Genomic DNA, 12,576 nt, shown 5'->3' with positions numbered 1-12,576 from the left:
AGTTCCAGACTTGGTGCTTCCACCAAAGTTTAAAATTCCTGAGTTTGAGAAGTTCGACGGGAACAGTTGCCCTTCAGCCCATATCACTATGTTCTGTCGAAAGATGACAGGATATGGAGGGAATGATCAACTCCTGATCCATTGTTTTCAGGAGAGCCTGTCCGGTTCAGCTATTCGGTGGTACAACCAGCTTAGCCGAACTCATATCAAGACGTGGAAAGACTTAGCCAAATCTTTCTTGGAGCAGTATAAGCATATCAACGATATGAGACCAGACCGGGTCATGTTACAAAGCCTGGAGAAGAAACACAATGAGAGTTTCCGACAGTACGCACAGAGATGGAGGGATTTATCTGTGCAAGTTCATCCACCTTTGGATGAAAAGGAAAACTAGAAAGCTGTTTGTACAGACCCTGAGGGCACCTTACTTCGGGCATTTGGTAGCAATCACGTCGGGAAGTTTCTCAGATTTAGTCATGGCCGGTGAAATGATCGAGTTGGCCATTAAACAAGGAAAGATTGAGGGAGGAGACTCCACTAAAAAAACTCCCATGAAGAACAAGGAGCGAGAGATCAACAATGTAAACACCTACAGTGTTAACAAAGGGGTAACGATCTCAAGCTCAAATTCCACAGCAGCTGTACCATCCGGTACTTCTAGACAGAACCAAAGGGAACCAAGAAGAGAAAGAGAAAGGGAACAGTTTGATCCCATCCCCATGACATATAAAGAATTATACCAACAGCTCTTCGACACTCATGCAGTGTCGCCTTATCCTATGAATCCAATAAATCCCCCTTACCCGAAATGGTATGACGAGAGCGCCCACTGCGAATACCATGGCGGTGTGCAGGGGCATTCGATTGAAAGTTGTCTCGCATTCAAGAGACTTGTGCAACGAATGCGTAACAAGAATTGGATCACTTTTAACTCCGGAGCACCAAACGTCGCCCAGAATCCCTTGCCCAATCATCAGGAGACAGGAATCAATGCCGTTACTACCGAGGGGGGCAAGAAGGTTAAATCAAGTGTTTCAGAGATCAAGTCTCCTTTGGCTTGGGTATGGAGCCAAATGGTGAAGGCAGGGCTTCTTGCACCATATCCAGATACGACAGAAAATGAAGATGGTAACCATTGTTGTTACCACAACAAAGAAGGGCATAAAGTGCAAGATTGCCCAGAGTTCAAATTGTTAGTCCAGCTCATGATGGATCGAAAGGAGTTGGAATTTTACGAAGAAATTCAAGATTCTTGGGAAGCAGATGTTTGTGCCACCGGAGAATCATCAGATAGAAAATTTGGTAGGGGTAATCATTTGATAATTACCCCTAAGGCAAGCATGACAGTGACAACACCAGCCAAGGTGGTAATCTCCGCACCGCGGCCTTTTCAATATAAGGACAATCGGCAAGTGCCATGGAAGTACGAGTGTCAGGTGAACACTTCCGGAGGAGTGGGGCAAAGACCACTGGGGCCATTCAAAGAAGATGTGCTAGTCGTCAATGAACCTATAAAGGAGGAAGAAGCTAAAGAGTTCCTCAAGATCTTGAAGCACAGTGAGTACAACATTGTAGAACAGCTCCACAACTTACCTACACGTACTTCAATGCTAGCACTATTTTTAAACTCGGAAACACATCGAGAAGCGTTGTTGAATGTCCTTAATCAAACGTTCGTGCCACAAGACATACCAGTCAGCAAGATGGATCGACTGGTGAACAATATTCAAGCTGATAATCTCATCTCGTTTTCAGATGATGAGATTCCATCAGGAGGAAGAGGCCGAACGAAGGCGTTACACATACTACCTACTGTAAGGGGCATTACCAAGTGTCTTAATTGATAACGGTTCAGCCCTGAACGTGATGCCTTCGATTACATGAAGAGGCTACCAATACCTCTCATATGATGGGACCAAAAGAGAGGTAATCGGAAAGATTGAGGTACCATTGACCATCGGACCAGCCACCTATGATGTTGAGTTCCTTGTGATGGATATCATGCCGTCCTATAGTTGTCTTTTGGGAAGGCCGTGGATTCATCAATGTGGTCCGAGCATTTGATGGGACCAAAAGAGAGGTATCGGAAAGATTGAGGTACCATTGACCATCGGACCAGCCACCTATGATGTTGATTCCTTGTGATGGATATCATGCCGTCCTATAGTTGTCTTTTGGGAAGGCCGTGATTCATCAAGCAGGTGCGTACCCTCCACGTTGCACCAGAAGTTAAATTTGTCATTGACGGGGCCTTAGTAATCATCAACGCTGAGAAGATACGTGGCAAGCGTGACCACGGAGGCTCCGTACATCGAAGTAGACGAGGAAGCGGTAGAATGTTCGTTCCGCTCTTTGGATTGTGAATGCCACATTTGGCAGAAGAAAGAGAATCCCAAGACCTCGACTCTCCAAATGCACAAGGATGGAGATAAGCAAACCCTAGGCCGGCGCCAGAACCGGGAGAGGTTTTGGGAAATATTTGCAAGGGATGATCAATCCTGTTATTCCTCTCAAAATTAGACCAATTTGGGCTCGGTTTTCAGCCCAGTTATCATGAAAAGAGAAGGAGATCCAGAAGAACCGGGAGAAAGATTGGCCAGATTGACTGGAACGAATTTTCAAAGGAAGCCCATGACATTCCCGCCGCTTTCAAACATTCAAGTCAGGTGGTTATGTGTTTGAGGCCACCACATCCGAGTTAGAAACGGCTCTGGAAGATCTTACGTTAATGCCGTGACCACAGAAGATGTTGACAACGGAGATAGATCCGGGATATGCCTTCTGCCACATGGGTTCGTCCTAGCATTGGTCGTGGAAGAACTACTTGTGGTTTACAAGAATCTTTCAGAGTAATATTCGAACTATCCCTATTTGCCTATACCCGGGGCAATAGTGATCTTTTGTAAGGGTGAATAAATATTTTGTTTAAAGTTTAATAAAAGATGCATTTTTCTTTTCCATGGCAACAACTTTTCTTTTATTTTTGAATTCATTCTCTATCTCCTTCATTCCAGTACTTCATTTCCAGTTACTCTCAAAATTAGTTTTTGACCGTTCCGTGTGGGATATATCCTCTCACGCATGCACATTTTCCTCCTTTCAGGTTCCCAGATACGATAATGTGGGCACTAATGACCCTAATCCGGAGGTGGATTTTGAATCAACCATTTGTCTTGGGGAATTGAAGAATGCGATAATGAAGAAGAGTACAACTTACCTACCGAATTGTTGAGAATGATAGAAAAGAAGAAAGCAAATACTGCCCGGCATGAGGCGATCGAAATCTTAATTTGGGCACTGGAGATCGAAGGAGGTTAAAATCGGCACGACTCTTTCGACTGAAGCAGAAAAACCTGATGCCTTACTTCAGGAGTACGAAGATGTGTTTGCTTGGTCGTACCAAGACATGCCGGGACTAGACACAGATATGGTGATTCACAACTCAATCAAACCAGATTCAAACCTGTGCAGCAAAAACTGAGAAGAATGCGACCAGAAATGCTCCTTAAGATCAAGGAAGTCAAGAAGCAATTTGATGCCGGTTTTCTCCAAGTAGCCAATACCCTGAATGGGTGGCCAACATAGTGCCTGTGCCGAAGAAGGACGGGAAAGTGCGCATGTGTGTCGATTACCGGGACCTTAATAAGGCCAGTCCCAAGGACAACTTTCCTCTGCCACACATAGACACTCTGGTGGACAATACGGCCGGGAACGCCTACTTTTCATTATGGATGGATTCTCAGGTACAATCAGATCAAGATGAATCCCGAAGACATGGAGAAGACCACTTTCGTCACAATGTGGGGAACTTTCTGTTACAAAGTGATGCCTTTCGGATTAAAGAATGCTGGGGCAACATATCAGAGAGCTATGGTGACCCTATTCCACGACATGATGCACAAAGAGATCGAAGTTTATGTTGACGATGATTGTTAAGGCACAAACGAGAATGAACATGTCAAGAATCTGAAGAAGCTCTTCCAGAGATTGAGAAAGTTCCAACTGAGACTAAACCCTAGCAAATGTCCCTTCGGGGTAACATCTGGGAAAGCTATTAGGCTTTATAGTCAGCAGGAGAGCATACAGGTCGATCCTGATAAGGTTAAGGCTATCCAGAATCTACCTCCACCACGAACCCAAAAGAAGTCCGAGGTTTTCTGGGCAGACTAAACTACATAGCTCGATTTATCTCTCAGTTTAACCGACAAATGTGACCCCATCTTTCGTCTCCTCCGAAAGAATAGCCCTGGAGCATGGGATCAAAACTGTCAGATTGCATTTGAGAAGGTAAAAGAGTACTTGTCTCACACTCCTGTCCTGATGTCCCCTATCCCAGGAAAACCTCTGTTTTGTATCTCTCCATATTCGAGAACTCCATGGGGTGTGTTCTGGGTCAACACGACGAGTCTGGGAAGAAGGAAGAGCCATCTACTACTTAAGCAAAAAGTTCACCGATTGCGAGGTCCGATATCCTCCTATTGAGAAGGTTTGTTGTGCCCTGATATGGGCTACAAAAAGACTTCGACAATACATGTTGTATCACACCACTTGGCTGATTTCCAAGTTAGACCCACTAAAATACATGATGGGTGTACCTGCTCTATCCGGAAGGTTAGCCCGATGGCAGATTCTTTTGTCTGAATTTGACATCGAATACGTGAGCCGAAAAGCGGTAAAAGGCAGCGCCATATCCGATTTTTTGGCAAGCAGAACTGATGAGAGCTATGAGCCGCTGGACTTTGATTTCCCGGACGAGGACTTAATGGCCATATCTTTAGAGGAAGCAAGCATTTCAACGGACGGTTCCTGGAGAATGCACTTCGATGGGGCATCAAATGCACTAGGACATGGCATCGGGGCAATTCTAGTCTCCCCAGAAGGGAGTCACTACCCATTTACGAGCAGACTGAACTTTGATTGTACCAATAACATGGCAGAATACGAAGCTTGTGTCTTGGGAATTCGGGCTGCACTGGGGCAAAATATAAAGACTTTACGGGTGTATGGAGATTCAGCCTTAGTAATCTATCAGCTCCGAGGAGAGTGGGAAACTAAGGATATCAAGCTGTTAGAGTATCGAAAACTAGTGTTGGATCTGCTCGAAGAGTTCGACGAAGTCACCTTCCACTACGTGCCTAAGAAGAAATCAGATGGCTGACGCTTTAGCTACATTGGCAGCCGCATTCAGGGTTGGTGGAGAGTCTGAAATGATGCCAATCAACATGCAATCGTATGAGTACCCAGCTCATTGTTACCAAATTGAAGAAGTGAAAGATACTAAGCCTTGGTACTTCGACATTCTGCAGTATATCAAGCATCGGAGTTATCCAGAGAAAGCCACCGAAATCGATAAGAGAACCCTTAGAAGGTTGGCAGCTGGATACGTCCTTGACGGAGAGGTTTTATACAAGAAAAGCCATAACCAAGTTCTATTAAGATGCGTCGCTGAAGAGGCAAAAATGATAGTGGAAGAAGTACATGATGGGGTTTGTGGAGCACATGCAAGTGGGCATATGATGTCAAGACAAATAATGAGATGCGGATATTTTTGGTCCACACTGGGAAGTGATTGCATCAACTATGCTAGGAGATGTCATAAATGTCAGATTTATGGAGACAAGATAAATGTTCCACCCCATCCACTTCATGTAATGACGTCACCATGGCCTTTTTCTGTGTGGGGCATGGACGTTATCGGGCAAATCCATCCGAAGGCTTCAAATGGTCACCGTTTCATTCTCGTAGCAATTGATTATTTCACGAAATGGGTAGAGGCTGCGTCATACGCCAATGTCACTCAATCCACTATTTGCAAGTTTCTGAAGAAAGAAATTATATGTCGGTATGTTCTACCCGAAAGGATTATCACCGATAACGCAACAAACTTGAACAACAAGATGATGAGTGCTGCCTGCGAACAGTTCAACATAAAACATCACAATTCCACTGCTTACAGACCAAAGATGAACGGAGCAGTAGAAGCAGCAAACAAAAATATTAAGAAGATAGTGGAGAAAACAACTGAAACCTACAAAGACTGGCATGAGAAGTTGCCTTTTGCTTTGTTCGCTTATCGAACCTCGGTACGTACATCGACTGGGGCAACTCCATTTTCACTAGCCTATGGAATGGAAGCAGTGCTACCCATTGAAGTCGAGGTTCCGTCTCTCAGGGTCTTGTCAGAAGTCAAACTAGATGATGCAGAGTGGGCACAATCCAGATATGATCAGCTTAATCTGATAGATGAAAAAAGACTGAAAGCCATTCATCATGGTCAAATCTATCAGAAACGAATGATCCGAGCACACGACAAAAAGGTGCGCCCAAGAATATTCCGTGAAGGGGATCTAGTGCTAAAAAGAATTTGGCCAGTCCAGAAAGATTTCCGAGGAAAATGGACGCCAAATTGGGAAGGACCTTATGTCGTGAAGAAGGCTTTCTCCGGAGGAGCCCTTATCCTGGCTGAAATGGACGGACCTGAGCTGCCACATCCCATTAACTCGGACGCAGTCAAGAAATACTTCGCTTAGGATGAAAACCCGAAAGGGCGTCCTAAGTTGAAAAAAAAAAACGTTTAGGGTGAAAACCCGAAAGGGCACCCTAAATTGAAAAAAAAAAAGAGGAAATAAGGTGGGTTCAAGATGGAAACCCGCAAAGGGAGTCTTGCAACTAAGGATGGGTCCAAGTTGAAAACCCGGAAAGGGCAATTTGGATATCAACGATGGAAACATCCCGGCACATGAATCTTCTACGAACCCAACAAATCGGAGAAATGTTGCACCCTCCCAAACGTTGTCGCATTTTCAAAGATCCTTTGGCAAAGGCTGCACTCAAAGTCACCAAACGGCTTTTCAACTCAGAAGTGCCCACGTTATCGAGATCTAAGACATTCATTTACACATCATTGTGTATTCATTTTCTAGAATGTTTGCCATGTATTATTTGTTCTTCTCCTCCCTTATGAATAAAGACTATCTTTCCTCCAATTCCTTTTGAGCATCTTGAATTAGATTTAAACCTAATGGTTTATTTATTTTTATGAAAGATAATCGCATATTACTGTACAAAGATTCATTGAAAAGTACAGGTACCCAGAAGCCGATCAAGGCTCATGCACATGCTTGAGGAGCATCTTCAAAAAAAAAAAAAGGAAAAAATCATCAAACATTTGAAGAATTCAAGATCAGAGATCGGAACTTCAAGTTCAAGAGTCAACAACGACAGGCCACCGGAGATCGAGATTACTCTCCAGAGCCCAGAATAACATATGTTGCATATGCATTTTAGGCATACCTAAGAGCATGACATCCATAACATCACATATATGCATATCTTTGCAGGTTTTACCCAGAGCCAATTTCAACTTCCCAACGAAGGATATTGGACTCCAGACAACGCAAGTTCAACTTCACGACGAAGGGACCACTGGTTGTCAACAAACATTTCTCAATTTCAGAGCCAATTTCAACTTCACAACGAAGGATATTGGACTCCAGACAACGCAAGTTCAACTTCACGACGAAGGGACCGCTGGTTGTCAACAAACATTTCTCAATTTCAGAGCCAATTTCAACTTCACAACGAAGGATATTGGACTCCAGACAACGCAAGTTCAACTTCACGACGAAGGGACCGCTGGTTGTCAACAAACATTTCTCAATTTCAGAGCCAATTTCAACTTCACAACGAAGGATATTGGACTCCAGACAACGCAAGTTCAACTTCACGACGAAGGGACCGCTGGTTGTCAACAAACATTTCTCAAATTCAGAGCCAATTTCAACTTCACAACGAAGGATATTGGACTCCAGACAACGCAAGTTCAACTTCACGACGAAGGGACCACTGGTTGTCAACAAACATTTCTCAAATTCAGAGCCAATTTCAACTTCACAACGAAGGATATTGGACTCCAGACAACGCAAGTTCAACTTCACGACGAAGGGACCGCTGGTTGTCAACAAACATTTCTCAAATTCAGGGCCAATTTCAACTTCACAACGAAGGATATTGGACTCCAGACAACGCAAGTTCAACTTCACGACGAAGGGACCGCTGGTTGTCAACAAACATTTCTCGAATTCCGAGCCAATTTCAACTTCACAGCGAAGGATATTGGGCTCCAGACAACGCAAGTTCAACTTCACGGCGAAGGGACCGCTGGTTGTCAACAAACAATTTCCCAATTTCAGAGCCAATTTCAACTTCACAACGAAGGACATTGGACTCAAGACAGTACCAGTTCAACTTCACGACGAGGATGTCATTTCATGAGTGACAAACCAGTTTCAACGTTGGACCTCAACCACGGAGGATATTCAATATGGTCGAAATTCGTGTCTTTTAATCTTTGCTCTATTGTCGTTACACGACAATGAGCAAAGAGGGGCAGCTGAAGACACTAAATTTCATCAGATTTAAATATTGTTATTTTATATAATAATCTCTAACCACATTACATAATATACATACTTAAATTCTTTTTTTTTACACAGGCCCTTTACAAATAAAATGATAACAAAATGCCCAAATACAAGTGACCCAGATCCAACGCCTCAGCAGCCCAAGGCACGTGACCAATAGGCTAGGGGTTCCAGAAACCCTAGCGCCGTTCTCCCCTTCGACTCCCCATGGCTGCACGTTTCTTCTCTCCAACGGATCCGAGTTCTCCGGCGCAAGACTCTCGGCCACCAAACGAACGCCAATGAACGTGTTTTCACAAAAACAACCAAGTCAGAATCGTGGATTATCACCACAAACAAACCGAGTTTTACTCAGATTAAAACTCTAAAAATAGCCTAGGATTATCACTATAAAGTCATGTAATTAGAAGCTTTAAAAAAAAAAGAGAGAAAAGGGGGGAGACACACAAAAAAACTACTGGAAATCACGAGAGCACACACAGGAAATTACTCAGCAAAAAACGAGCCTTGTAAACGTTTCAAGAAGAAATAAAAAGGTGAAAGTTTATACCTTTCTTACTTCTTTCCCTTGCATGCGTCCTTGTCGTTTTTCTCGAAAAAAACAGAAGATTTGGGGCCGATGAACACAAGGGAACCGTGATATTCTCTCTTAGATCTACGGTTCCCCGAGGCTTGGTTGGGAAAAATATTTTGATTTTTGAAACGTGCGAGAGAAGGGCTTTCAGAAAAACCAATTTTTTTAGGTTTTGCCGCCGATGAACGGTGGCCGTCGCCGTTCAACGGCGGCGGCGAGGCGGCGTATGGTTACCGGATTCTGGAAATCCGCCGTGTTCTTCATATATGAAGAACAGGCGAGAGAGAAAGGAAATGGGAAGGGAGGGGCTTCGGTTTTCTGAAGGAAAAATGAAAGTTAAAACAGATTTTTTAACTTAAATACACGGCCCGCAGACCCGACCCGCCTAGTTAACCCGCGTGTTTCACTATGAAATGAGTAAATCTCCGTTTTGGTCCCTCGCATTCCAAATAGGCTTCATTCTAACCCCCAAATCCGATTTTAAAACCCAATTTTATTTTGAATTCGACCTTCAATCGTGGTTTTCTTTCAATTTAGTCCTGTTACTATTATTTTGCTTTTATTTATTTATTATAATCGCTATTATTATTTTTAATACTGTTACTTTACATATACACGTATTTCTTATTTTATTTTATTTTATTTTATATATTACTTGTTATTTGCTTACAAATTATTATATATATTATTTTTATATATATTAATATAACTATTATTATTATTATCTTTTTTACTCATTTATATATATATACTATTATATATACGTTTCTTTATTTTTTTTATTTATTGTTTTCGTTTATTTTTTTTGTTTTTTAAATATTTATTTATGTATATACGTATCTATTTGTTTTTGGAATAATGTTTCCATGTATACATAATGTACTTATTACCTTTTCTATTTTAAAATACCATATTTTATTTATATACATATCATTTATTTTATTCTTCCTTTTATCATTTATTTTGTTTTCTCTGTGTTTTTATATTCACTCATGTTATCATTTTGTTTATTCTGTTTTATTTATATGTTTACTTACATTATTGTTCTCTTTTCTGTTTTGTTGTGGCTCTCATATTTACATGTCTTTTTCTCTTAATTCGATCTTGTATTTCAATATAAGTCTAACATCGTTAAACTCTTAAGGGAATTTTCACCAATCAGAAGTAAGTAACTGGGATCTTTTCTTTTACCTTTAAATTTAAACTTATAATTTTCTTAATCAAAGACAACTGGAAATTACATAGTACCGAAAGGGCGATTCAAGGGTGCTAATCCTTCCTTGACCGTAACCGACTCCCGAATCCGACATATCACTGGTACAACGCAGATCAGGTAAGATGGTGTCCGACCCACATAAATTCGTTTAAAAGTGGTCGGTGGCGACTCTAATCCATATTTTTCAAGTCGAAGCCCAATTCTGGGGCACAACCGAAAGACGGTTACGACAACACCAAAAAGAATTTTTATTTCAGATAGTTTACTCTTAATAGTGTGGTTTTATTAAAATTATATTCTTGATCCGAAATTTGTGTTAAAAATTAGAAAGTGTTAAAGTTTGGTAAAAATTTGATAAATCGGATCGAATATAAATTTCAGGAAAATTTGAAGAGTATTAAATTAAGCTTAGAAATATTATTTCCACATGTTAAAATGATGGAAAATAATATGGACCATTGGATTTGAGAATTAATTTTCATGTTCAATTTGGACCGTTGGATGAAAATGGCATGGGCAAAGTTGGAAAGGGTAAGATAATTGGTTTATTTTTTACTTTTTATTTATGATAAGGTTTATGTGGCTTGGTATTAAGATAAATATCAAGTTTCATTAAGGGTAAAATGAACATTTCTCATTAAATGAATGTTTTATTCATTTAAGCTTAAATAAAGGCTAAATTAACAAGAAATTAACCAAAATTTCATGAAACCGAGCTATTTTTCAGTCAACATTTCGTGCTCATTCATACCTAGATTGTATGTTGGAATCAAGATCAAACATTATTAAATCTAAGGAGAAGCTTAAGGATGGAATGTGAATCTCTAAGGAAGGTTTACAAACCAAGGACACCAGGTGAGTGCATTTAATTCATAATGTTCGAATAAACATTGGCATGTGATGAGCCAGTGTTGGAGTTATGTTAAGAAGTGACTCCTAGTGTTATATGAAGTATAATTTAAGCTTATATGTTCATTTACTAAGCTAATATAATTAGTGAATAAGTTAAGGACACTAGTTGGTGAAATCTGCCTAGAAATTATGTTGAATAGTAAATTTAGAAAATCATCAAAAATTATACAAATATGATTAGGGGATGAAACTTATACCATTGAATTTGTATATCAGTCTAGTTTCATTTAAAAAAAATGGAAACTGATTTCAAGAAGTATACAAAATGATGGAAAATGATATGGACCATTGGATTTGAGAATTAATTTCCATGTTCAATTTGGATCGTTGGATGAAAATGGCATGGGTAAAGTTGGAAAGGGCAAGATAATTAGTTTATTTTTGAATTTTTATTTATGATAAGGTTTATGTGACTTGGTATTAAGGTAAATATCAAGTTTCATTAAGGGTAAAATAGACATTTCTCATTAAATGAATATTTTATTCATTTAAGCTTAAATAAAGGCTAAATTAACATGAAATTAACCAAAATTTCATGAAACCAAGCCATTTTCAGCTAACATTCTGTGCTCCTTCATACCTAGATTGTGTGTTGTAATCAAGATCAAATAATATTAAAGCTAAGGAGAAACTTAAGGATGGAATGTGAATTTCTAAGGAAGGCTTACAAACTAAGGACATCAGGTGAGTGCATTTAATTCGTATTTATGTTTCGAATAAACATTGGCTTGCGATGAGCCAGTGTTGGAGTTATGTTAAGAAGTGACTCCTAGTGTTATATGAAGTATAATATAAGCTTATAAGCACAGTGTGTGCTTATATGTTCTGATTATGATATATTGTGGTGTACCGGTGGGTGGACTAATATATATATATATATATATATATATATATATATATATATATATATATATAATTAAAATTAATTTTTTTATTTTTTCAATAATAAAATATTATTTTTTAAAATTAAAATTTTATTTTTTTTAAAAAGTAAAAATATTTGAAAAATCATTTTTAGAAAGAAAAAAAGATGGGTCCCACCTCACCCTCACCTCCCACCCAGTCCCCCTTTTCTCCCCTTCCCTCGCAGCAGCTTCCCATTTTGCTAAAATGGTGAAAAAAATGGCACGGTCGACAATGAAGGTCGCCTATGGTGACTGCTGCCTTCGGTCCCCCTTCCTCAGTCTGAATCATTGAGATTATTGGGATTAAATCCCATCTAAATCACTGATGCCGGAGGTCTCTCACGGAAGCTGCTCTCAACCTGACGTTGGGGCAACCTACTATTCTATCTCCACTTATCCCATTACATATGGGAATAAGGTCAGCTAATTTATTTATTTGAATTTATAGATTTAGAGAGATTCGAACGATGATAAGAGGGATGGTAGGCAATGGTAGTCCGACGACGAGTGGGTAGCCATTTGATGATGGTAAAGGCGACCAGTGAT

This window comes from Hibiscus syriacus, unplaced genomic scaffold (genome assembly GCF_006381635.1).
Source record: "Hibiscus syriacus cultivar Baekdansim isolate YM2019G1 unplaced genomic scaffold, ASM638163v2 tig00110318_pilon, whole genome shotgun sequence".
NCBI classification, from domain to species: Eukaryota; Viridiplantae; Streptophyta; class Magnoliopsida; order Malvales; family Malvaceae; genus Hibiscus; species Hibiscus syriacus.
This window is presented reverse-complemented; position numbering follows the sequence as displayed.